A 26,606-nucleotide genomic window follows, 5' to 3' on the forward strand; every position below is an offset into this window, starting at 1 on the left:
TTGGAAATCAAGCAGCAAACGATGAAGCCAAGAGAGCTGCATGTTTAGAAGATATGTCTTTTGATATGCCTAATGTGAATGAAAAAATGGTGGTGATGATGAGTGTGTCTGACCCATATAGTAATCTTTCGAAGACACAATAAAAAATTAATAGAGATTCAGGGAGAAGCACCCCAAGACGAGAAGGATCTGTGGACGTGAAGAGGGTGTTCTTTAAACCCCTCTGAAGCATTGTGACGACAAGACAGCACTGGTAAACCAGTGAGGCCTGTAGCCTTATTAAGGGTGGTGCTGGACCAGCTACACTACCCTGCGCACACAACTAGAGAAAACCTTGCTGCAACTATTGCTGAGGAATGGTCTTTACCAAATTTGTTATAACACGTCGTATTCTATGTAGTGAATTGAATTGTTTGCCAAAAGTTCACTGCTGGGCACACACTGCACACAGTTAGAGGAGTTATTCTGAGACCTATTGGACCTTTTCAGCATTTGCATATCGATTATGTCGACATGCTGCAAGTATGTAATGGGTATATATACATGATTGTAGTAGTCTGTCCCATTTCAAGATAGATTGAAGCTGGTCCATGTATGCGTCCAGACTCTACCTGTGCAGCAACATTCTTAGTGTGAGAAGTATTTCCTACATGGGGAATATGTGAAGTAATAAGATCAGATAAGAGTCCTCAGTTTGTGAATCAGACATTTGAACAGATTAGCTTGATGCTGGGTATAACGCACAAGTTTTCTTCGGCTTATCATCCACAAGGGAATCTTGTGAAAGGATCTGTGAAAGGCTCAATGGCTTGCTTAACAAAAGAATAGCCAAATTGAAGCTTACCTTGAAGAAAGGGTGGTTGCATTGCCTGCCAATGGCATTATATGCATTGAGTAACCAATCAGGTTCAGACCACCATCTCACCCCTCACAAAATAATGACAGGGAGACGAATGGGGAACCCCTGACGCCTTCATCCAGAGTTAGATGTGATGCACAGCCAAAGTCCGAACTGTTTGGAATGGAGCTATGTGAATATCTTACTTGTATGACCTCAAATATCTGTCATTTCAGGTCAGCTACGGGCGAAGAGGGTGGGTCAGCGCAGAACGCAGAAGGAGATGCTTCAACAAGTAGACCTAAAGAACTATTTGTTCCTAAAGTGTTCCCAGGAGATGCAATCTTAATTTGCAACCATACAAGGAAGAAGAGGGACGAGCCCCGCTTTAACAGTAGTTTTATCGTGGAAGACATCCCGCCTTCTGCAGTCAGAGTGCAAAGCAGACGCGCTTGGAGTTTTCTAGGTGACGTAAAGATTTATGCTGGATAAATCCTTCTGCCCTCACCCCATCAGAAGGAAGCATCGGGGAAGAACCTCAGCATGTGCAGACAAGGTCTATGATGAGGAAGAAGTACGCAAAAGCTTGTTTCGGGATACTCTTTTCAGTCACTTATAAAAGAGTTAAGGGAAGTTGATTCGAACACTCTGTGCAGTCATTTCAGGGTTAAGGGAAGATATGTGTTCTTGAGACACAGGAGTTTGTGACATTGGACTGAGGCATGCTTAAGCCTTGATAAGAAGAAGATATGCCAGATCTTGAGTTTGTTTTCGACAATTGGAAGAGAGTACAGTACCCTGATTCATTTCTCACTGAGTTCCTGTTTGGATTTGCTTATGGTGATGCCTGATGACAACATTACATTGATCATTCTTGCTTATTTTGAGTTTGTATTGCGCGCATACCATTCGATTGTGGGGAGAACTACTAGTATTACTGTTTTCTTGTGAGAACCTAAAAATAGCTCAGTTGTGAGAAGATTGCTTATAGCTATGACTGAACAAATTATTCAGCTTTCTGAGTACAGTGGGGAAAATACAAATGGCCCTATCATCTGACAATGCAGATAGATTGGTCAGTTTGGTCTTCTATTACCTGGTTGAAGAGTGTCCACAACTTGTCAGAAGACACACTGATGTGCGTACATTTCCAAGGGATCCGAGAAACAATGCAGCTTTAAATGAGATTCTGAGAGACATCATACTCCAAGTAAAAACTTAGCCTGCAAGGACTCTGAGATCTGAATGAGGCCTTTTATTCAAAGGACAGATTTTCGAATTTTTAGCTTAAAAGAACCCTTGTTTCATGCTGAAAGAAGATCATCAGGTCACCCAGTGAAAGGCCGATTCAAGGAGTTCACTGGGGCTTTGTGTTCATTGTCCAGTAAGTAGTTGGTTGTCCAAGCAAGGGTGTCGAGTGAGATCAGCAGTTTCAGAAGCAGTACATCATGGTGTCACATTAAAGTTAATGGGCCTCATTACATGGTAGGCGGTAAGGGTTTACAGGCGTTAAAAACCAACCCGCAAAGGGACCAGTGGAGCTAATTACGGTACCGCAATTTGCGGCACCGTAATTAGCGCCTTCCCCATTCCCATAGAGCCCCATGGGGCAAAAATGGGAATGGGGAAGGGCAATGGTGGAAGGGGAATTACCGCCCCGCCAACCATGGAATGGGGCGGTAATTCCCCTTTCCTCCAAGGCGGTACCGGTAAATTACCGGCATGAACCATGGCGCTATTAGCGCCATGGTTTACCGCCTACCGTGTAATGAGGCCCAATGTTTTCCTTCCTTAGGCAATAAAATGGGAAGTATTAGTAGCAACACTATCATGCCAGATCCAGAGAGATGTCTCACATTATGTAAAAAAATCGATGCTGCACCCTGACATACCTCTGTGTTATTTATGCTTGCATCTTGTTCAGAATAATATTGTTCTGGATCACTGTACGAACTTCCTATTACTTAAACCTAAATGGAGCAAAAAATCATGAGAATTTTTCTAGCAGAAGGAAGGTATAGACATGGCAACTACTAGGCAAACAAGACCCTATGTAATTATCCCCATTCCAAAGAATAATGATGAATCATCTAAGTCTGAGGTAAATGTTACTGACAGTCATTCAAATGCTAATGGTTTCTTAGAGGCTATTTCTGGACGCCAGAAACAGGTAGACAAAAGAAATGGATGTTGAAAAATGAACCTACAATGCAGTGGCGTAACACAAAATGTAGGGCCCTCCTGCGAGCCATGCTGAGCACCCCCCAAACCAACTCAGCAACAAATCACAGGTCATGCCACACTCTGGGCCGGCCTAGATTGTCACGCTTGCGCAATATACACAAACGTGCTGCTGAAGGCGTATGCCGCACACTGCACTGGGAGAAAGATATAAATATGTATTTTAATGCAATATACAGCACACTTTCTGAGAAAAACTGGCTACAAAGCCACAGTGTTTGCCATTGTTTTGAAGGGTAACACCAATCCAATAAATGTAAGTCACCAACAGTACACAGGAACATTAATGTGTTGCTATTAAAAATGCCATTCCACAATGAAAACATGTCCAACTGTCTGCACAACTTAGACCAGTGTAGACACATAATAACATTACAGTAAAGCATGCCAGGCCACATTTAGACATACCTAGGCTGGTTGCACCAAAATGCCAGTCAAAGCAATAACACTCATCAAGAAGTGAACACACATTAAAGCCTGCATCTCTGCGGCCTCTACCAACACGGCAAACTCTTTACAATCTGCAAGGAACTCGTCAATCCTGTTGCGGTCTCTACCTCTCCTGTTCCCTACAATGCCCTCTGTACGGCTCTTGCCTCTCACTTCTCCGCTAAATCTCAGGACATCCTGTCCTCTATCTCATCTTCCTCTCTTGGCCCCCTTTGGCAATCTCTACCTCTCTCCCTCCTTTTTCCTCTTTCTCCCTGACAACACATGATGAGGTTTCTAGACAAGTCTGATCTATGAAAGCGTCGTCCAAACAGGTGCTCCCTTGCGCCTCCAGATCCATCAAGGACCATATTGACAACCTCACTCCAGCCTTCGCTGATTTTTGTAATCACTCCATAGCCACTGGGAGGTTCCCCTCTCCCCTTAAGCACTCCCTTGTGCACCCACTCCTCAAGAAGCCACCTGCTGATCCTACCTGCCTGGCAAACTATTGCCCAATCTCCATCACCCCTTTCTTGGGCAAACTCTTGGAAAACCTTGCCATCTCTCAGCTTACTCTCCACACTGAATCTGTTGGTTGCCTACATGACCATCAGTCTGGCTTCAGAGCTGCCAGAGGCATGGAAACTCCTCTCCTGAACACCCATAAAGATCTGCTCTCTAACCTTCATTCCAGCATTCCTTCTGTCCTCCCCTTCCTTCTTTTCTCTGCTTTCGACACAGTCAACAACGCCATCCTGATCAATCAACTCAGTGAGAACCTGGGCATCATGGATCAGGCCCTGGAGAGACTGACCTCCTTCCTCTTCTTGGATTGCCCCCCTCCCCCAGGTCCAACCTGTTCCTAATCTCTCTGGCACCTCTCTCTACCTGTGGCATACCCCAGGGCTCTATACTCTTAATCTGATTTTTCAACCTCTACTTGGCCCCTTTGGTTCACCTGATCTCTACCTTCTCCTCTAAATTTCAGTGTTATGCGGATGACTCAGCTTTCCTTCAGGCTCCCCTCTGCCTCCTCTCCTCTCTCACTCATTCCTGACTGTCTATGCACGATTCAGGATTGATGTGTTTCCAATGATCTCTGCCTTAATGCCAGTAATACGGAGATCCTTCTCATTGGGACCCTGGCACTAGCTTTCCCTCTCTCACTCTGGCCATTCGCCTTGGGCCCTCTTCCTTCACCTTCCTGTGAGGCAAAAAACCTTGTTGTCATCTTCTATGCCACTCTCTCTTTCTCTCCTCACATCTCGGGTGTCACCAAGATGATCCACTCCCAGCTTCTCCTCCTCAAAGGGACTCTTCCCTTTCTCACGTTCCACCAGAAGCTCACTGTCTCCAGAGCCCTGGTTCTCGCTATGCTGGACTATTGCAACAGCCTATTTTTCATTCTGCCTTCCTCTATTCTCCGTCATCTGCAACTAATCTTGAACAGGACTGCAAGACATATCCTTGGCCTCAAGCCCTGGGATCATATCTCTCCAGCCCTGAAATCTCTCCACTGGCTCCCGGTGGCTACAAGGATCAAGTTCAAGACCCTTTGCATTCTTCACAAAGCTTTATGTGGCCAGTCCCGCACTACATCCAAAATACCTTCCTTCTCGAGCCCTTCGCTCAGCTACCTCAAACTCTCTAAGGGTTAGGCGCTTCTTCAGGCACAGAGTGGGGGGTAGATCTCTCTCCTCTGCTGGTGCCTCCCTCTGGAATGGCATCCCTGCCCCTTCAAACTTGAGCCAGACCATCTGAAGTTTCGTAAGCAGCTCAAAACATACCTTTTCTCCTCAGCTTCCTCCCTCTCCCTCCCCTGCTGACCTACCTGTCTGCTGTACCAACCGGTTGCTTGGATACCCTTAGAGTCTCTTGGAGTCCAGGCTCTTTCATGATCGGTCACCCTTGCACTGTCTCCGTGCCTACCATGCACTTAGGGGCTGTAACTGTAACACTTCAGCCCCTTGTTCTCTTTGCACTACTCATAGCCGCGCTGCCCTGGCTGCACTTACTCAGATCATTGCAGCCCTGTTTTCCCCTCCACTTTCCCTTGCACTTCCTCCTCCCTTTCCTCTTGCACCTCTCGTTCTCAAATTGACACAAGGTCTACTGAGATAGTTTTCTTGTCCTCCCTCTATCTTCCCTCCCTTGTCTTGCCGCGCATAGAAACACTTGTGTACAGGCGCGTTATAAATGACTTTTATCATATCATTTTATCACAGATGCCCAGAAAAATATACAATGCTGCTGTAAGAAATGGCTAGAGTGGCAGCACCCAAATGCCAATCTAGCCAGGTAGTTACACTTAGCAGGACTGCTTTATCAGAAATGTCCAGTTAAAAGAAAGTCATGCCAAACTGAGGAATGACTAGACTGGCTACACCAAAATGCCTCTCTAGCTAATACCACATGTCATGCCTGCTTAGCTTGGACATGGGCAACCATTGTGATTTATCACACAATCCCACCCCACCACACATCCCCTCTCCCCCCACCCCCTACCACAACCTCAACCCCAATCAGCTCCTTGGCCAAGAATTACCTCCACATCCCTCTTTCTTCTCCCAGAGCTTACGCGTAAGGCTCCTTGCCTCATAGGTAGGTCCTGGGATGAGGAAGAGTGGGACAAGGAGTAATGAAGATTACAGGCAGCTAAGTCCGGTATTACCTCCATTTACCTCTACCTCATCCTAGTATTTGTGTATGAGGCAGAGTACACAAGTACTGCCTGATACATAAGTACTGGGACGAGGAAGAATATGGCTAAGAGTTATCAAGGCATTAAACACAAGTAGTGGCGCAACACCATTGTGTTGACTGGGCTTCAGCACTCCCCCCCCTGACATTTTGGGCTATGTTGACTCGATCTGGCTGACCTTTAGAGCAGTTGCCAGACAGAACAGGACACAAGTTAAACAGCACCTGGGTTCTGCTGTTAATAAGGGCCCACCAATTACCAACGTAAAGCATTTCACTGCTAGTACCGACATTCAAATGGCACAATTTTTAGGCAATTGAAATAGCGATGTGGGTCTAGTACTTGCATGCCAGGGGAGTGATTGGAAGGGTAGCGAGGGAATAGGAGACTTTAAGGAGAGAGTTAGCTGCTTGTAACATTGCAGGACTTTAAGGAGAGAGTTAGCTGCTTGTAACATTGCAGCTGCACTGGAATATTCTCATTAAAACGTGTAAAGACGTTAGATGCCCCCACACAAATAAGTTTTCCCCTCCCCACCACCTGTGAAGTTAGCGCATCTACCAACATTTGAAGGGTTAGCCGCCCGAAATGTAGGTTTTGTTGTGCCCCTGTACACAAGCACATGATATGATATGATAATATAATATGGAATCTATAACGCACCTATACACAAGTGTTTCAAGGCGCAACGAGGCAGGGGGGGAACAAGGGGAGACAGACAACGATCCTACTAGGCCAGGTGTCATTCAGATCGCGCAAGTGCAATGGTAGAGGGGACTGGGAAAAGTGCAAGGGGAAGGAGAGAGGGGGAAAAGAGCTGTACATGGTTAGTAGAATACAAGATAAATAATAGGGCCAGCTGGTGGCAAGTGCAAGGTAAGTGCCGGGAGAAGTGGCTGTAGGATACAGAGACAGTCCCGTAGTGCAGGTAGGCAGTGCAGGGAAGAGTGGCTGGGCCAAGGACCGAGATCGGTGAGTGGCCCAGTAGCAGATTCAGTGCAGGTTCAGTGATTTTAGCAGGGGAGAGAGGAAGAGAAAGCGGAGGCAAAGAGGAAGGTTTTGAGGTGCTTCCGGAACCGGACATGGTTTTCCTCAAGTTTCAGCAAGGCAGGAAGGCTGTTCCAGAGGGAGGCCCCTGCTGCGGAGAGAGATCTACCCCAAGCTCGTTGCTTGGAGAAGCGGCTGACCCTGAGGTAGTTGGAGGTGGATGAGCGAAGAGCTCGAGAAGGAAGATATTTCGGAAGAGAGAGTTGAAGGTATTTTGGCCCGAGGCCCCAGAAGGCCTTGTGGACAATGCAGAGGGTTTTGAACTTAATCCTCGCTGCCACTGGGAGCCAATGTAGTGATTTCAGTCCAGGAGAGATACAGTCCCTGGGCTTGAGGCCAAGGACAAGTCTCGCAGTCCTGTTCTGGATGAGTTGCAAAGGGCGGAGAGTAGAGGCAGGAAGATTTAGATAGATGCTGTTACAGTAGTCCAGCTTTGAGAGAACCAGGGCTCTGGAGACAGTGAGCTTCTGGGGGAAGGAGAGGAAAGGAAGGATACCTCTGAGGAGGTGTAGCTGGTAGTGTGACTTCTTAGAGACGTCAGATATGTGAGGAGAGAAAGAGAGTGTGGAGTCGAAGATGACCCCAAGGTTTTTTGCCTTGCAGGTAGGCACAGGAAGAGGGCCAAGGGAAGCCGGCCAGAGAGCTGCAGGGAAGGAGGGAGTGGGTGTGCTGATAAGTAGAATCTCATTCTTACTGGCATTAAGGCAGAGGTCGTTGGCGGCACACCATTCCTGGATCGCAGAGAGACAGTCAGAGATGAGGGAAGGGGAAGAGGAGGCCAAAGGTAGCCTGAAAATGAGCGGGGTATCATCCGCGTAGCACTGAAAGTAGGGACAGAGAGCGGCGATGCGGTGAGCAAGAAGTGCCAGATACTGGTTGACATACACACCATTCACCATATACACACCCAGCCATACAAACATTTAAGTGTGCACTCTTTCACCATACAGGCACACTTAGGCAGTCATCTGTACATTTAAGTGTGCACACTTTCACCATACAGGCACACATGCACACCCTGCAACCCATGCATGTGTGTGCACCCTTTCACCATACACTCACACAGGCAGCCACCTATACATTTAAGTGTGTACTCTTTCACAGTACACTCACACACGCAGACGTCATGGGGTTGAGGGGAGCCCTATTACTTCAAAAAGAAATTGGGGCTAATTTTGGGTCCGGTGGTAACCGTGCCGGTGCTACTGGCGGGTTGCCGCCAGACCCTTAAACAATGACTGGTGCCTGACTTCCTGGTGCCACCAGGCTCTTCCAAGTCCAGAGGCCGGGAAGTCAGGCACTGGTAATTTTGGTAATCCCCATTCCCGTGGAGTCCCATAGGACTCCATGGGATTGGGGACACAGAAGCACCAGCACCATTGTTAACGGTGCCGGTGCTTCCCTGACGGGTCTGCCTACCATTGCCGCTGTGCCCAGCAGGGTCAGACCTGTTCGGCACAGCAGCCACAGCAGGTAGACCTGTGATAACAATAGTGCCAGTAAGATTACCAGCACCGTTGTTTCTGCACTGGCATGGTCAGAATGAGCCCCATTGTTTCTTTTTGAAGTCTCTCTAACTTCATTAAGAAATTATTCAGTTAAGGACCGAACCATAACTGAAATAATTTCTTTATGAAGGCACATTGACTTCAAAAATAAACAATGTATTGTTTAAGTCATAGGGCTCCCCCAACCCCTTGACATGAAGCCCCCCAGCCTAGGGTCTTCCATGTCATGGGTTGGGGGAACCCTCAGCCTTGAAAAATAAAGTTTCTTTTTGTAGTCACTCTGCCTTCATAAAAACATTATTTCTGTTACAGAAATAATTTCTTTATTAATGCAGAGTGAATTCAAAACAAAACTTTACTTTTGTTGAAAAAAAAATGTTTTTTTTTTTCAAGTGCGGCCCCCTCCCAGGACATGTGCTGGCAGGACCCCCTGCACAGCGGGGGCTGCGAGGGCCCCTGTTACACCAGTTCTACTAAGTTAATGCATGCAACTACAGCTAGTCCACTGATGAGTGTTCCTAAAATTGTTCCAGTTAGAATGAGTTTTGCTGACATGTTGTATGAGATAATCATGGCAGATCATGAGAGATGAATAAGACATAAAAGAGATACCGGGGTGGAGGACTTTGAGCTAAATGATTACCTGGATAGTACAACACATTTGGGAAATAACTTATGGTATCAACATATGAGGGAAGTGGGAAGAAGTACCTCTAAGGAGGAATGATTTGTATGTGCACTCCTGCCTTACAGTATCTAAAGTCCAAGATCTTCATAGCTATTGAAATAGACGCCCAGACAGCACACTGTCTTTCACACATAACACTTTGCAGAACCAGAGGCCAGTTCATGGATCGAGATGCTTATCTCAAATGGGCAACTGAATGGACAGATACAGATGAAGATGACCATATCCAAGATACAAAGACAAGAGACAGAACTCACACGAAGAATCATGTGATCAGATATGAGAAACCTGGATTGAAAGGTGCTGGAATCAGATGAGAAGGAAACAAAAAACTGGAGAGTCCAGGAAAATCTGCAGAAGAAATCAGTAGATGGAGGAACAGAGGTCAAATGCAGATCTGGGGATCAGTGCTATCACCAAACGGGTGTGAAGAAGTAGTGGTGATCTGCAGAGCCTGGGTGGTCACTGGTTGTTATAAACCTGCCATTGACATTGTACAGCATGGATGCAAGCCACTATGGCCAAGACTTGCTAAGCTATTGACTTGGGTCAAAGACAGGGCAGGACCCTTGCAGATAGTACCTTTGGAAAGTGCAAAGCTGTGCTTCAGAAATAATGGCACAAGAAAAGTTGGAGAGAATCAGAACTGTGGTTGAATCTTTGATGTACCAGGAATGATACATGGGACAGCAGTGACCATGGATCATTATTGGGCTTGTGGATCCAGAGCCTACATGAGGATACCCACGGATTGGGGAGGACGCTGCTCACTAGTGAATGTTCATGTGCCAGCACTGGTGATTCCAAAGAGTGACTTAAACCTTGACACTTTCCCTAAAGAAGATGCTCCCCTGTGGAAGACGAGATATGTGGAGCTGATAAGAAGAATGAAGAGAGAGAAATACTTCTCAACAAAATCTATCGAAGCTTTCGATGATATTCCTTATGAGCACAGACTATTTAACCAGACAGCATCAGTGTTTTCGTTGATCTTCATGCCAAGTGTCCAGGTTGGAGCAAATACCAACTGGCTACAGATTACCAGATGGGAATTAACTCTACCATAAAGGGATTCAATGCTATCAGAGAAGAATTGTGAGCCATATGACTGATGACTCTCCAAAAAAGATATGTTTTGGACATAATCACAGCTGTGGATGGAGGTGTTTGTGCAAAAATCGGAGAATCATGTTGCACATTTATACCTTCTCATGATGACAAGAATGGAACCTTGATGGAGGCCATAGGTATGCTGAAAAAACTTCATGGCCAGATGATCGATGAAGTAGAAGATATCATTGATGACAGTTGGTTTGGATCTCTCTTCTCTTGGGTTCCACAATGGATGGCAGAAATTTAAAAATTCCTTAGAGCCCTGATACTTATGATATTGCTTGGATTCTGTGTGATCAAGATAATAATCCCCCAATGCAAGAAGACAGCCAAGAAAGCCATAAGTATGAAAATCATCATCAATGTTGAACCAGGATAGAAAGCCAAAGACTTGACAGACGAAGAAATCAGAGACTTTGTGAAGGCCAGTATCCATGCACCTGAAGGAACAAAGTTCCTGTATGGAAAGAATCATAAGACGTATGTGGAAAGATGGATCTATTGCAGTACAAATGGACAGTGCAGTCTCATGACGTAGAACAAGGATGAGCACGTGAAAACAGCAGGATGCTTGAAAGGAGGCATAAAGATATGGATTCCAAAGAAGCTTTTCTTCAGACAAATATGTCTGGATGTGAAGGATGGTGAGAGAGTGATCGATAAATCGAACAGAGGTGGGAGTGTAGAGGAAGATCCAAGTACCCCCACCTCAACCACCTCACCTGTATTGCCTATATGTTGGGAGCCAGGATGTGAGACACGTGCAGTACCAGTGAAAATACTGAATCTTGGAAGCAAGGTTCCCATTGAGAAAGCCGTACCAGCATGCAAAAAAAATATGATGGCCGTTTTAATGAAATCCTGGAAGAAGCAGAACAAATGAAGGGTCAAGACAAATGGTAATGTCACACAGAGCAGAGTTGACGTGACTAGAACAGATGCAGAGACTAGCTAATGCGGATATTCTACAAGGCATCAAGAAAGTATCAAGGATCAAGGTGACGAAGCTTATGACAAAAAATGGATGAAGAAATCCAGTTAGTTTACACGTGTACAGATGCAAAAGAAACGCTGGAAGACAAAGTATTCTTAAGGCCGGCTTTATAGTGAATAGATTGCAGCATGCGCCATTATATACATATATGCATTAAGGATAAATGGTGGATCCTTCCACTACACGCTATAGCAGAGTTGTACTAAAAATAGAAGGCCTCATCTTCAGCTCATTCACTCCAGGTTGCCCAGCCAAATCTTCAGGGACATATAAACTTCCCACAATGGAAGATTTAAGAGGTGCCGGATTGGATTTTCTTGTAGTCAAATCAGCAAGGGAAAGAACAAAACAAGCATTGGCTAAGCAGTATCAAGTTTTATTAACTTCTATTGTATTGAGAAAAACTGTAAGCCAATCTTATTAAAACAAAAACTATTCAGTGACTCCATTCCCTCATAATCAAGACTACCTGAATAATTTTGCAGTTGAAACACTGCCAATAAAATAGAAAGACTGAATGTTGTGAAGCGTCATCTTGAACACATACCATAATGTTGATTTATAACATGATGGATAAATACATAAACTGGTGTTTTCTTCAACATTTCCTGGTTGAACTATATTTAAGATGCATTTTAACACTGCAAACTAAGTTTTCTTCTGTGCTTATCAGCATTTCTCACATATTTATTTTTGTGATGAAGTGTTAATGTTCCAATCTGCATTTCTGCAAAATTAAGTTTGTGGCCTTAGGATGGCTTCTTGCCTTACTATTTGCTAATGTTCCTTGTGTGTTGTATATTCTGGACCATTGTCATTTGAATTCCCATGGAACAAAGTAACTACCTGAATCCTGCAGGGCACTTTTTACATGGTGACATCTGAGGTACATTTGAAATGCATTATTCTGGCATATCATCACTTTAGACTGAGTCCATCTCCATGTCTCTTATGTTAGATGTTGTCCATTGAATGAATCAACACTGATCACCTTGCTTTATCATCACCATATTTCTCCATACAATTGAACCATATGCACCGCACTTGAATGAAGAAGTGCAGTCTTTTGTCATCAGTTTGCATGAGTAATATTTTTTTGGTTTCCATTTAACATAACAATATGAATACAAGATGGTCGTTTTTTAATGGAAGAAACAATGATTTGTTGCAATTCATTTTAATACGTGACATGTACAATGATCAGTGATGGAAGTGGTCGCAGGCTCATTTACTTATTTACAAGGCTAGACATTGGGCTGAAGCTATATATTTGATCTTCACAGTAGAGAATGATGACATTCTAAATGATATTTATGAGTTTGAAAAGGTTGCTTTGTTACATGTATAAAATGTATAAAATAAAACCAACCAACCAGGGAATGGTTCTTTCATAATCACCCAGTGAGTGATATTTCAATTCTTCTCACAGTCACATCCAACTAAAATGGCTTTACCATCTCATGTCTGCATCTTAAAAAAATAAAAAAAAACACATACATGAACAATAAACTCCCTGGAGTGGATCAGTAAAGAAATGATCCAAATAAAATGATGTTTACCTCTGTTTCTGAAATAGTTGCAATATTCAGTGGCAATGGCATAATTATTCACTCTACTGAAATTGCAGAATGGATCCACATGCAAAATAACATATATTGTTGCTTTAAAATACATATATCCAGTCCTTTTATCCTAAAATACGGCATACATTATTGGCATGATGGAATGCATGGAATACATCATATTCCATGCATTCCATAAGAGTGGAGACAAGGGGCCTCATTACGAGTTTGGAGGTAGCCATGGTGCTGTTAGCGCCATGTCTGCCTCCAAAATCGTGTCCGGGTCCGGGGTCTGTGAATGAGAAATTACCGGTCATTCCAACCTTGGGGGACCCGGCAATTCCTCATTCACAAAACCCTTCCCCATTCCCATTCGAGCCTCCATAGGGCTCAATGGGAATAGGGATGGAGCTAATAATGGGCCCGTTAATAACAGGTCCATTATTTGCTCCCTGGTCCCCTTACAGGACCCGCAAAGGACGTCTGGTCTGACCAGACGTTCTGTGCGGGTCCCGCAAGGGAACCTCGTAATAGTGCGGAATGGGTTTACCGGCACCGGCACCAGTAATGGTGCCGGTAAACCCATTCCGCCAACTTCGTAATGAGGCCCAAGGACTTTTAAAGGAGTGGTGTTGTAAATATTAGAAACTGGTGTTTTCCCTGGTATACATAGGGCCTCATTAGGAGGCTTGGGCTTCAGTAATGAAGGGTGCTGGTACGGGACCGGCACCGTTCATTACGGGATGCGCAATTACAAGGTTCCCTTGTGGGACCCGGAACAGACGTCTGGTAAAACTAGATGTTCTTTCCGGGTCCCGCGAGGGGACCAAGCAGCTAATAACGGGCCCGTTATTAGCTCCATCCCCATTCCCATTGAGCCCTATGGGGGCTCATCTGGGAATGGGGAAGGGTTTTTCCAATGAGGACTTACCGGGTCCTCCATGGTTGGAATAGCCTGGTAAGTCTTCATTGGAGGAACCCGTTACTGGAGCCCGCTATGGAGGCAGCCATGCCCTTATTGAGGGCATGGCTGCCTCCATACTCATAACAAGGCCCATAGTGTCAAGTGTCTAGAAGGTAGACTGAGATTGTGGTAATGCTCCCTAAATGTATAGTAACAGGTGAGGGAGGGCAGAAGGACTGTTTGAATATAGTAGCGTTGCAAAATGTTTGTGCACAAATGAAAGTTACTGTTCAAAGAATTATACTTCAAGAACAAGGGGGTTATTCCGAATTTGGAGGCAGCCATGGTGCTACTAGCACCATGGCTGCCTCCAAAATCGGTCCGGGTATGGGTTCCTAAATGGGGACTTACCGGGTCATTCCAACCTAGGAGGACCCGGTAAATCCCCATTCAAAAAACCAATCCCCATTCCCATTTGAGCCCCGATAGGGCTCAATGGGAATGGGGAGGGAGCTAATAAAGGGCCAGCTAATAGCGTGCCAGTTATTTGCTCCCTGGTCCCTTAGCGGCTCCCGCTAAGGGCGGCTGGTAAAACCAGCCGTCCTTAGAGGGAGCCGCTAAGGGACCTCGTAATAGAGCGTTAGGGGGTTAACGGCACCGGTGCTGTTAAGCCCCTACCGCCGGGGTTCGAATGACCCCCCTAGTCTTAAAATTACAAGGGCTGAAGTGATAATGATGTTTTTATTCGTGTTAAACCCCATGTGTTACTCTTGGTAAAAAGTTAATCTTATGTAATTCATGACTAATTGACACAACTGATGGTTCACACAAATATGTATGAATTCTATTGACATACATAATGTTCTGAAGCATAAACTACACATGCATAACTTACTTCAAGGCCAGAAACAAATGTGGTTACCATGGGCGTACTAGGGTCTTGTAGGTGTGCCTGTATGGAAAAAAGGTACATACCTTAAAAATGTTACTTTATATATATTCGCAAAACATCAACATTTTTGGAAAGACACATATTGTATTTGGAGGTTCTATGTGTGAGTGTTAGATGAGATGTGCAAAAGTGAATGGAAGTGTTTCTAAATGTGTGGTATATATAGAGTAAGTCGAGATTTGTGGAAGCAACGTTTTGAAAAGAGAAACGTTTTAAATAAAAATATTTGGCACATTCTTATGCTTTGCCTGTCTGACATTTGGTATTTTGTATTCAGTGTTTGTTTATGTGTCCCGACCCACGTTTGAGCTGCATTTATTAAGTTAATCTGGTTAAAGGTATCCCATGTCACACCTTACCACCAACTTTGGGTGTGAGTGTGCATGTTTGTGAAGTCACTCCTTAAGTTTTTGTAAATACTGAGGGCCATATTCATTTAAAAAAAGTGCTAAATCTATGCAAACTACTTTTCACCATAAAGAACATTGTGCCTCCTTGCGCTTGCGAAAAATTTAGCACTGTTCACTGGTTCATGGATTCTAAAGCACAAAGTAAACCATAGCACAAACAACAGTGATGCCCAGAATGCCCACAACTTGCCCCCCACGGAAACAAAAACTAGCACCAACAAACAACCTTTGCGCCTGCCTTTCCACCACCATGCAGAACCCCAGAAAAACTGTGGCCGTCCCCCGTAAGTCAAAGCAGAACCCTGGTGAAACTGCTGGGTGTCACACGTAAGGCAAGTCAGCACCCTGGTGAAACTTCAAATCGTCCACCCCCAAATCAATCCAACACCCCAGCAAAACTGTATACCGTCCACCGCAATCCAGCATCCCACGAAACTGCAAACCATCCCCCATAACACAAGTCAGCAGCACGGCCAAACTACGGACTGTATCCCCCCCAATGCAATCCAGCAACCTGCGAAACTGTGAACCGTCCTCCGTTACTTAAGTCAGCAACCCAGAAAAACTACCGACTGTCACCTCTAAGTTGAATCAGCACCCAAACTGCGGGCCTTCACCTGTAAGTCATAGAAGCCCACCAAGTCCTGACTGCTCTCAGCACCCTCAGTGAACTCCCCCACCACCCCTGGCAGCTCCCTCAAGTCCTCAAACCGCACTTAACCACCACTGACCATTACGCCAGGCAGCCCCTGCTACTTTGCCTCCTGCCACCACCCCCACTGACCTCTTCCCACTATCCCAGGCAGCCCCTGCAAGTTGGCCCTTCTTGAAAAGGGTACAGGATCCTCCAACATCCCCAAGTATTTAATAATAGGGCAAAGGCTGCCACAGATACGGTAAGAGACCAGGGGAGAGGGGGTGCCCTTAAAGGCTTCTGTATGATTACATTATTGCATGCTTTATAGATGCAGTGCACATGTGGGAATAACAGCCTTCTTAGATATTTGCAACCATACTGTAGCACAAAGCTTAAAAACAGCACGGCAGTCAGCACCCTCCTACTGAATTCTGAGCACTACGCCAGGCTACCCTCTCAAGTCCTCACAACTCGCACCACCCCCCTGACCTCAACCCACTAACCCAGGCAGCCCCTACTAGTCCAATGTGGAGCAACAACCTACTTTGACTCCACCAGCCTGGCTCTACCGTGAAGTACAATTTCTACATATCCTCCTCCAACATGAACAACTGGGATTACTGCTGTTGAATCCAGGACTATGCATTTCACCATGACTCCCTGGTAGACCACATGTGGCGTCATGTCAACAGGACACCATAATGTCTCACACAATGAACTTTGACTACTCCATGTATATGTGAGATGCTAATGCAATGTGGCATTTGTACAGTGACTTTGTGTCATTGCAATGGCCTTAAAGCGCAGAGGGAAAATGCCCTTGGAGGACCAAAGTATGAGGAGTCATAGATTTGTCTGACTGATTAACAATGCGTGCGTGCATATTAGCCTGTACAAAGGTACGTAGATAGAGGTGCTAGCGACCCAAGTAGAACAGGTTTGGGGTTAAGTGATGTGAAGGTTGTCAGAGAGTGCGGGAGTCAATGAGACTGAAAATGTGTTCAGCTATAATCTGTGCAATATATAAGAAGCAATTATCAGACGTGGCTGCTTTCTAGTGACAGAGTTGATGGATGATATGAGAGCAGGCAGTGGCTGATTGCAGATCTGTGCAGTTGGGTGGCCGTACTATGGGAATGGCAGAGCAATCTACCATTGAGTGCACAACTGATGAGTGTAGCCCACTCATCCACAATGAGCCCACATCCCACCTCAACACCCTGTGATGAATCTGATGATATCATCACTCCTTTCCCAGAGGTAGCCTCTACTCATGTACCCAGGGGACGGCAGCTACTACCTGATCCTGACCCTGGTGGTGGCTATGCGAGGGAAGATCACATGAGGGGAGGCGACCTTCAGAGTGATGGACATGCAACATAAGATGAGATATGGTACCCCCCTTTCCTTTTAGGGATATCCCCTCCATTCCCTCTACCTTGATGGCATATTGTGATTACACCCTACAATATCCCGCAAAAGTTGCTGGACATTTTACAGCCAGCAAAACAACATGTACTGAGTACGAAGAAGAGGACTGACATGAGAAAGAGGGTGAACCATGATGCACAGTCTAATGTTGTGAAGAACAAGATTGGTCCAAGACATTAACAAGCCTGGAGGAGGGAGTTTGAATTAGCCGCTGCTGAAAGATGGAAAGAACTTTGTTTTCCAAAAACAGGAGATGCAGGTTGCAGTGCGGAACAGATGGTGTCCCAATGCAGGAGGAAACCCTGAAGGCAGTCAAGTGGAGTCAGCGACGGAGGGAGCCGTACGAGGCACTATTGGCTGGTTGGGCAGACTAGGAACCAGAGGGGATGGATAGCCATGTCTGCAGAGCACAGCCATTGAGACCGACTGTGTAGAGAAGCAGTGCCGGTTGGCACCAGTATCGCCAGTCGATGCAAAATGAAGTTGCGGCAGGAACTAGAAGCCAGGACGGACTTTGTTCTGATGCAAGGAGTGAGAACGTTCCGTGATGCTGCCTGGGGAAAGCACTCCACCAAATACTGAGGTGAGTGCCCGAATATGTATGAGTGGAGAAAAAGAGCATGTATGTTACCAGTAAAAGCCAAATAGGAGAATGGGACACCAAAACTGAGGCAAAGAAATAATGAAAGAATGAATTGATTGCCGAGAGTGGGGCGAGAGTAATCCTTATTGAAATCACTGTCATCTTCATAGTCACAGTACTTTGCATGAAGAAGCTTGGGGAAAACCCATACCCATTGAACTGAGTGAGAAAGAGAAATTGAAATCTAAGGTGCTGGCAGGAGATTATTCCAGACAAACTGTGGAGCTGTGATTCACACCCATAAGTAACTGTACAAGAAAACCTGGCAGGGGAGCATACCAGGTTTTTAGCAAGTCAAGGGACCCAAACCCAAATTGTGTAAAGAAATTGTACAAGAGAACCTGGCAGCAGAGTGTACCAGGTGTTTTGCATGTCTGGGACCCACACTTAATATAAATTATCCTCGAAAGAGAATCCCAAGAAGACCCTGCTCTCAGGTTCTGAATTGCATTGAATGTAGAAAAAGGCCTGGGGAAGGGAGTTATTTCCCCTGGAGTGGATTGCAACAACAAAAGGAGGGCGTTATCCTCTTGGGCTTTAAAGAACTTGGTTATTCTGTTGATGGTTTGTTTTTGCTGGAGGGGAACGTGGGCAAGGGAGTCATTCCCCCTGAACTGTGAAAATTATCCATTTGAACGTGTGCTGGAGCTATACCCTTTTGGTGACCTTGAACATTTATGCACATTGAAAGCCAAAGACAATACCCTTAACAGCTTAGCGTTCATTTTTAGAATGATGGGGCTAGGATAGGATTTCTGATACAGGGCATTTTTGCTTTGAACATCTTGACACCTGACATATCCTTAGTTTTGTTTAAGGTAGGAAATTACCTCGTAGATTAGGGATTTTGAGGCATTTTCCAACCCCTTTTCCAACCCCTTCTCAATTTAAGAAATGTGTATGCCAATCACCTTGAGCCCTCTGTGTCTGTGTTTCATTCATGGTTCCTCACAATGCTAAATTCCCATAGCATTTAATGAAGTGTGGACACATACACATTGACAAGCAAGTATCAAAGGAACTCCTGAACATCAGTGGACCAGAAAGGAATTCAACCTACAAGAAACTCAAGCTCCAGTAGCGAATGTGCTGAGGCGAATTAGTTGCCACCAGATACAACAGACACATCACACAACTAAACCATATAGAGTATGTGGCAGTACACATGAACAAGTGAGTATCCAAACACGCATCCACACCATGTAAGCAATCCAACAACATGCTTGTATTGCAAAGGACGTATGTAGGCAAGCAACAGATGTGCAGGGCAACACAGTCAAAAATGAGAATCACAAAGCACCTCACCTCCCCTCTTATACAAGAGCCCACCCCTTGTCAATCATCATGGATGCTACACCCACATGTGGCATGTGCACTTGTCTCCCAGCAAACATCACAGTAAGAACATGACACACACACAGTGAGGCCCAAACACACATGACAGACATAGAAAAGTATGCACTTGGAGAACATGTCAGAAGTAAATTAACACCTGGACAATGAAACCGCAAGAAGTGTTGTATGAAGATCATCAAACCGTGTATTTAAACTACATGAAAACTAGGGGAACGGTCAAAATGTTCATGGAAAAAAACAAGGAAAAGTAAAAAACGAAACTTAACACAATAAAAACTGTGAACACTGCAGAAGGCTAGTCTGTTTGGATGTTGGCTATGACTTCGACCAGAGCCGAATCCCCATCTACAACCTCAGCCTCTAGGTGGGCCACTGATGCTGCCTGGAGGACTTGTACCCTGTCAATCAGCACCAACTCAGCATCCTCCGTCATGCTACAAACTTCCCCCAGAATGTTAGCCTGCCTCCTCGCAACCCTCTCCCCCACCTTGGCCCTGGCACTCCTGATTGCTCAATCCCTTGCCCGCCACCTCCTGCTGCCTTGCATACTGTGCTCTTGAGGACACAAGAGTCTGGAGCCGCATGTGCTTCCCCTGCCTCATCTCGACCAGTTGTCTCCCACTCCTTCCTCCTCCATGTGGCAATGCCCTGCAGAATGTGCCTCCTCACCATCACCATCTTCTGCTGCCTGGATGTGTCAGCTCTCTGAGTGTACCCCCTCCAACTGGATGACACTTCTCAGGGGAGTACAGCACCTGCACTGCCCTGAAGTGCTAGCTGTCCCTCCACTGCCTGTTCCTGTATTGGTGGCTGGGCAGGCAAAGTGACCACCTCATGTGGCATTGTTCAGACTTGCACCTCATGCAGGGACATAGGCACAACCAGACTGGACAGTGGTGGTGGGACTGGTGCACAGGGGGCCAAAGTGGTATGTGGCACAGAAGGCTTTCTGGAGGATGACTGGGTGCAGAGGAAGATGTGGAGGAGAAGGGCAATTGTACTACCCATCCCAGAGAGACCAATCAAGAGCAGGGCATGTGCCAAGTGAGCCAGGAAAACACTCCTCTGCTTGTGATGCTTTGCGCAATCTCTCTGAGAGCTATGTACAACATCACAAATAGCTGCCATCCACCGGGAAATAACTGCCAGCAAGGACTGCACAGCATCTCGGATGGCCACATCAAACACAAGTGGGGAATTCGTCTGGGTGAATGCATCCAAGCAGGTGGTTTCTGCCGAAGCAAATGGGCCAGTGACAGGAGGTTGTGCAGAACCCTCCATGGAGGACTGCACATCTGCATGTTTCTTGACCAGGGGTGCAGCATAAACACCCTCCTCAATGCTTCCACCGAACCCTGTGGGGTAGGCTGCAATGGCCCCCTCCTCCACCAATCCAGATGAGTCCAGAGAGTCCTCCATCATTGATGGCCCCTGTGTGGCAGCACATCCATCACAATCCCCTCCTGGGACTCAGCAACCTCGACGGATGGTACTAGCGCTTCGCCAGCCACATCTCTCTCAGAAGAGGAGGTGTCAACAGTGAGTGGCTGCGGTATGTGTCTGGGTCTGCAGAAAGAGTTTTTTGCTTCTCCGATCCACAGTACTGCTTCTGTGCTCTTTGCCAGCTGCAGCAACCTTGGAAAAGTGTCCAAACAGCATGGACATCAGTCAACATTGACAATGCATGTGTGGCATACACAACATAAAAAGTACCATTAAGTCAGCATGGGTCAACCAGCAACTGCCGCACACACCCATGCAATCAGCATGAATACTGACACACGAGTGCAGGAACAATGATGAGTTACAGTCATGACACATGCACATATCAACCCAGAACATTGATGTGTGGCCACAAACACTATGCAAGAAATTATGACATAGCACAATCCCAATGCCAAAGCGACCCAATTGTAACCTGCAGACAGGGTCATGAGAAGTGTGCCTGGGTACATGTCTCACTAACATCATTGCATGTCTCGCATTATCACCTTGTCTGCTCACACAGACATACAACGTGGGAAAGGCTACAAACAGGATGGCCACGAAAAGTCACACTTGAGATCACTCCGGTGGAAGGAATCCTGCTTGCTGTCACCTCCTCCACCACATACCGCAGCCATAGACCTCTCGATTGGCCAGACCATGGCATGATGCATGACCCGTGATGAGGATGTGCATGTCTGGGATGCAACAGCTGCTCCACCATTGATGATCCTTCCACAGTTTCACATACAGAAACCTTGTTGTGACTTTTTCTTCATCTGCGTATTCAAATGTGATCCTCTTCTCAGTGCTCCACCAGGGCCTCCGCCAACCCCAGCAGGACCAATCCAGGGACCTCACTCAAAAATCCAAGCAATCAATTATAGTAACGGGCAGTGTGTATAAAGGAGAGGGACTTAATCAGCACCAGTTTATGACCTGCATTTACTGGGAATTCGTAGTGCATGTGATATAATTACAATTCCCAATCCATATCACAAACATGTTTCAGTGAGCTACCCGCACCTGTCGGCAAAGGGTAGACACACGCTGATCCATTCAGTGTGTTACACTTGCAGCACCGGACATCTGACAGCATCACAGACATGTTATTGTTTGTTGTCATGTTGCTAAATGCCACTTGTCTCTTTAAGAAGTTGAACGCCAACCACTGGGGATCATGTACGTAGTTGCCAATTGAGCTGTAGGCTTCACTCCTGGTGTTGCACTTTTGTCTATTTCATTCGGATTCAGCTTTGAAGCCATACTCCCCCTCATACCCAATGCCTTTGGTTTCCTAGATGCTGCTCAGTCAGTCACTGTGCTTGCACGGTAGAGCAACCCACATTGAGAGGCCCTCCCCAAGGGAGTATGCCATTAACGCAGTCCTGAGGCAGGTGGAAGGTCAGTGCTTGGAAGAACAGCTGAGGCCAGAAAAGAAGTTGAACCCTAGTTGAACAATGTGCATCAAATCATTCCAGTCGAGTTCAGTGAGGCACATGGGCAGGCCACCCTGACATTCACATGCAAGTCAGATGAGATTCTTTTTCAGCCAGTCAACCTGCTGGCCGTAAAAAGGTCTGTCTCTTGGAATTGTACCATTGACGTGTTTTTGCCCACCACTGTGAGACGGCAGGACACTCCCAGCAGGCCATGCTCTGATGACACATCACCTGGGGCTCGGAGGGTTGCAGTGGTTTCAACACAAAGCCCAGTGGCATGGTGGTTTCACTACAAAGCCCTGGGAGGGCAACACAAACCCAGTTGGGCACAGACAGGACCTTTACACACTGTCTACAATAATCCAGAGGAAGGTGACTGATCTTTTTTGTATTATGTGTACCCAGGGTGACAGAGGGGGAGTTTTGGCCAGAAGAATCCAGCCTCTTTATGGACCAAACTGGAAATAGCATTTTTGAACTGAAGGACATTCCGACTGTTGTCTGCTAGTGCAATGCATTCCAATGGTCCTGTGCAGGAAGGTCATTGAGTCCCCTGGCCAACAGCTAGCAGGACCCACTGGGTAGGGGCCACAGCAGAACTGTATGCAAGCCAGGTGCACAAAGGTCAGGGGCAGGGAAGGGCTTCAGTGGTGCTCTGGCCAGGGCGCATTTATGCTTTTCTCCCCAGGGATAGACAGAGACCATGGCAGGATGCCCCGGGTCGACTGCTGGCCAGGCAAACAGTCGACCCACATTCGAAGCAGGTTTTCAGGGAAGGGAACATATCCACCAGCCATAATGAAGGTAGCTCTTCCAATGAACCTGATAAGCAGGCACAACCCCTGGTTTACTGATAAATACCCACACTTCTGCGTGGCCCCAGGAGTGAACATGCAGGTGGTTTTGTGTTGCTGGGGGAGGGGGGACAGTGGGGCTGCAGGGACTTTGGCATGGCATGCATATGCTGAATGCATTGGAGCTTTGCAGGGCCCGGGCCCACCCCAAGCATTCAGAGGGCACTGTTCTGTAATCCATAGTTTTCAAGTTTCACAGTTCCATGCATGATTCAATGACCAAGTCCTTGTTTTATTCTGCATTGCATGCCTATGCTAGCAGGCAATGAGTTTTGACAAGCCCCACTAGACCTCTCCAGAGGGCATGGCTCAGATGTTTCTCAGTTAGTAGCCTGGCCGGCCAGAGGTGTTAACCCAGCCATTGTTCACCTGTCTCAGAAGCAGTGTGCCAGCCACATTACGTAGGATATTTCCTCCTGACAGGGGACTGAGCCCACTCTGGAGGGCAAAGCACAAAGACTTCAAGGGCTTAGGTGCTATCCCACCCTTTGATGCCACTGGGTAAACCAAAGCTGTCAGGTTATCTTGTTCCATACGGGACACCTCAAGGCTGTCCAGTTACTTCTCTTTCATGCACTTCATGTCTACGCAAGCTGAGAAGGCGATTTAGAAAGAAATGATGTTGATGGGAGCCAGGTGTTTCCTTTGTGCACACTGGTTCATTGCATTTAGGGGAGCACAGTGTATGGTGTCATTGGTGCCAGGCATGTGTTCACTGCGTTGCGTGTATTCATGTGTGTTGGCCTGGAGTGAGCAGGTAGAGCAGCATGGGTGCAGAGGGAGCCTTGATGAAGATAGGAGGCAGATGATCCATTTGTTGCAGTTCTCACATGACACTCAGGGGAGCACAAAGTGGTGCTGTTGTGGGCGGGGATGTTGTCACTGTGTGGAGTGTTTTTCAGTGTGTTGGCCTGAGCTGAGCACGTAAAGCAGCATGGTGTGGAGGGAGACATGTAGATGGAAGGTTGGTGAGTCATGTATTGCCGTAGTTGCATGGCACACAGGGGGGCACACACGGTACAGTGTCTTTATTTATTTTATTTTATGTATTGGTTATTTATAATGTGCATACACACAAGTGTTTCGAGGTGCAACAAGACAAGAGCTTGGGGGAACAGAGAGGACACAAATGTAACAATCATACTAGGGTTTGTGACATTCAGATCATGCAAGTGCATTAACGAGAAGTGAAGCAGAGAGGCGAGGGTGGGAAGTGCAGGAACAGGGCAGAAGGGCCTGTGAGAAGGAAATGCCATGGGAGGCCACATGGACAGGGCCAGGAGAATGCAGAGAGTGCAGGGGAAGGGGGGTCCACGAGCTAGGTGTGACGTAAGCAGCTGGAATGACTCCAAGGGTGCAGGCCCAGCTCGCAGGTGCAGGCAGGAGGTCCATAAGGGCAAGTGCAGGATTATTGGGGAAGTCAGGGGCAAACAAGTGCAGGGCTAGACTGGACAAGGGGGGGCTGCGAAGTTTCCAGAACTTAAGAAGATACAGCTCAAGTCTGATAGGGGCAGGGAGGCCATACAAGAGGGCGGCAACTCAAGAAGAGAGAGATCTACCCCCCACTCTCTGCATGGAAAAGTGTCTTATGTGCAGAGAGTTAGAGCTAGTAGACCCAAAGGTTCTAGCAGGGAGAAACATAGGGAGAGTGAGTTGGATGTAGCGGGGTATCAGGCCCAAGAAAGCCTTTTGGATGATGCAGAGGGTCTTGAACTTGATCCTCACAGCAACCAGGAGCCAGTGGAGAGATTTAAGGGCTGTGGAGATGCGGTCCCTGGGCTTGAAGCCAAGGATAAGTCCTGCAGTCCAATTCTGGACTAGCTGAAGAGGGCGAAAAGGGGGAGTTAGGCAGATTGAGGAAGAGGCTTTGCAGTTTTCCAGCCTGGAGAGGATAAGAGCTCTGGAGAAATTGAGTTTCTGGTGGAAGGTAAGAAAAGGGAGTATGCCTCTGAGGTGGTGCAGCTGAAAGCGAGCCTCCAGGTCCGAGATGTGAGGAGTGAAGAAGGGAAAGGAGTCGAAGATGACACCAAGGTTTTTAACCTCACAGGAGTGTTAGGGGAGGGGCACATGGAGGGTGGCCAGAGTGTGGGAAGGAAAGATGGACCAGGGGCCCAATAAGAAGGATATCTGTATTACTGGCATTAAGGCAGAAATCGTTAATAGTGCACCATGCCTGAATAGCAGAAAGGGAGTCAGGAATGAGAGAGGATGAGGAGGAGGCAGAGGAGGATAGCTTGAAGGAGAACTGTGTGTCATCAGCCTTACACTGGAAGTTAGGAGAGAAAGTCGAGATGAAATGGGCTAGAGGGGCCAGGTAAATATTGAATAGCTAGGGCGAGAGGATAGAGCCCTGAGGGACGCAACAGGTGGAGAGCAAGAAGGCGGAGAGAAAAGGGTACAGGTGAACCTGGGAATGAGGGTCAGAGAGGAAGGAGGTTAACCAGTCCAGAGCCAGGTCTGTTATGCCAAGAGTGTCATGGAGCTGATTTTCCAGGGTGGCATGATTGACTGTATCAAAGGCAGAGGAAAGATCTAGAAGACGAGAACAGCAGGAGAGCTGGAATCGAGGTTAGAGAGCAAGTCTTCACGGGTGTACAGGATAGCGGTCTCCATGCCTCTGGCAGAACTGAAGCCAAACTGGTGTTCGTGGAGGCAACCAACAGATGCAGTGTGGTGGATAAACTGGGGGATGACCAGCTTCTCCACTCGTTTGCCCGGGAAGGGGCTAATGGAGATAGGGCTGTAGTTTTGTGGACAGGAGGGGTTGGCAGAAGGCTTTTTTATGAGATGGTGCACAGGGGAGTGCTTGAGAGTGAGGGGAATTATCCAGTGGCAAAGGAGTTATTGCAGAAATCAGCCGAAGCTGGAGCGAGGAGGCAATGTTGTCCTTGATAGTTCCAGAGGATCAGGAGAGCACCTGTTTAGATGAGACCTTCAGAGAGCAAACTTGTCTAGAAACCTAAGCAGGTTTTATGGGAGGAAAAGAGGGGAGTATGATGGGAAGGAAGAGGGGGGCGTGGGAGGCCTGAGAGAGGGTGAGGGAGAAGGGTGTGGAGTACAGGAGAGTGGGGAGAGGATATCATGAGTTTTAGAATTGAAGTGAGAGACAAGAGAAGTGTAGAGGGCCTGTGAAGGCAGGGGTGAAGCGTAGACTGCTGTACGGTTGGCAAGTTCCTTGCAAAATTTGGAAAGTTCAGCCAGGTTGTTAGTGGCCACGGAGATGCAGGTTTGTATATATGCCCTCTTCTTTTAGCAGATGGAGAGTCTGTATTGCCTTTGAAGCAGGTGGCAGGGCACTTTGTCAGATGATGTGCTCGAAGCCTGACACATTCGCTCAGCTACTCTGCACTTGTGTTTCAGAGTGACCA

Source organism: Ambystoma mexicanum, chromosome 6q, assembly GCF_040938575.1.
Source record: "Ambystoma mexicanum isolate Mex_15411 chromosome 6q, UKY_AmexF1_1, whole genome shotgun sequence".
In the NCBI taxonomy this organism is placed as follows: domain Eukaryota; kingdom Metazoa; phylum Chordata; class Amphibia; order Caudata; family Ambystomatidae; genus Ambystoma; species Ambystoma mexicanum.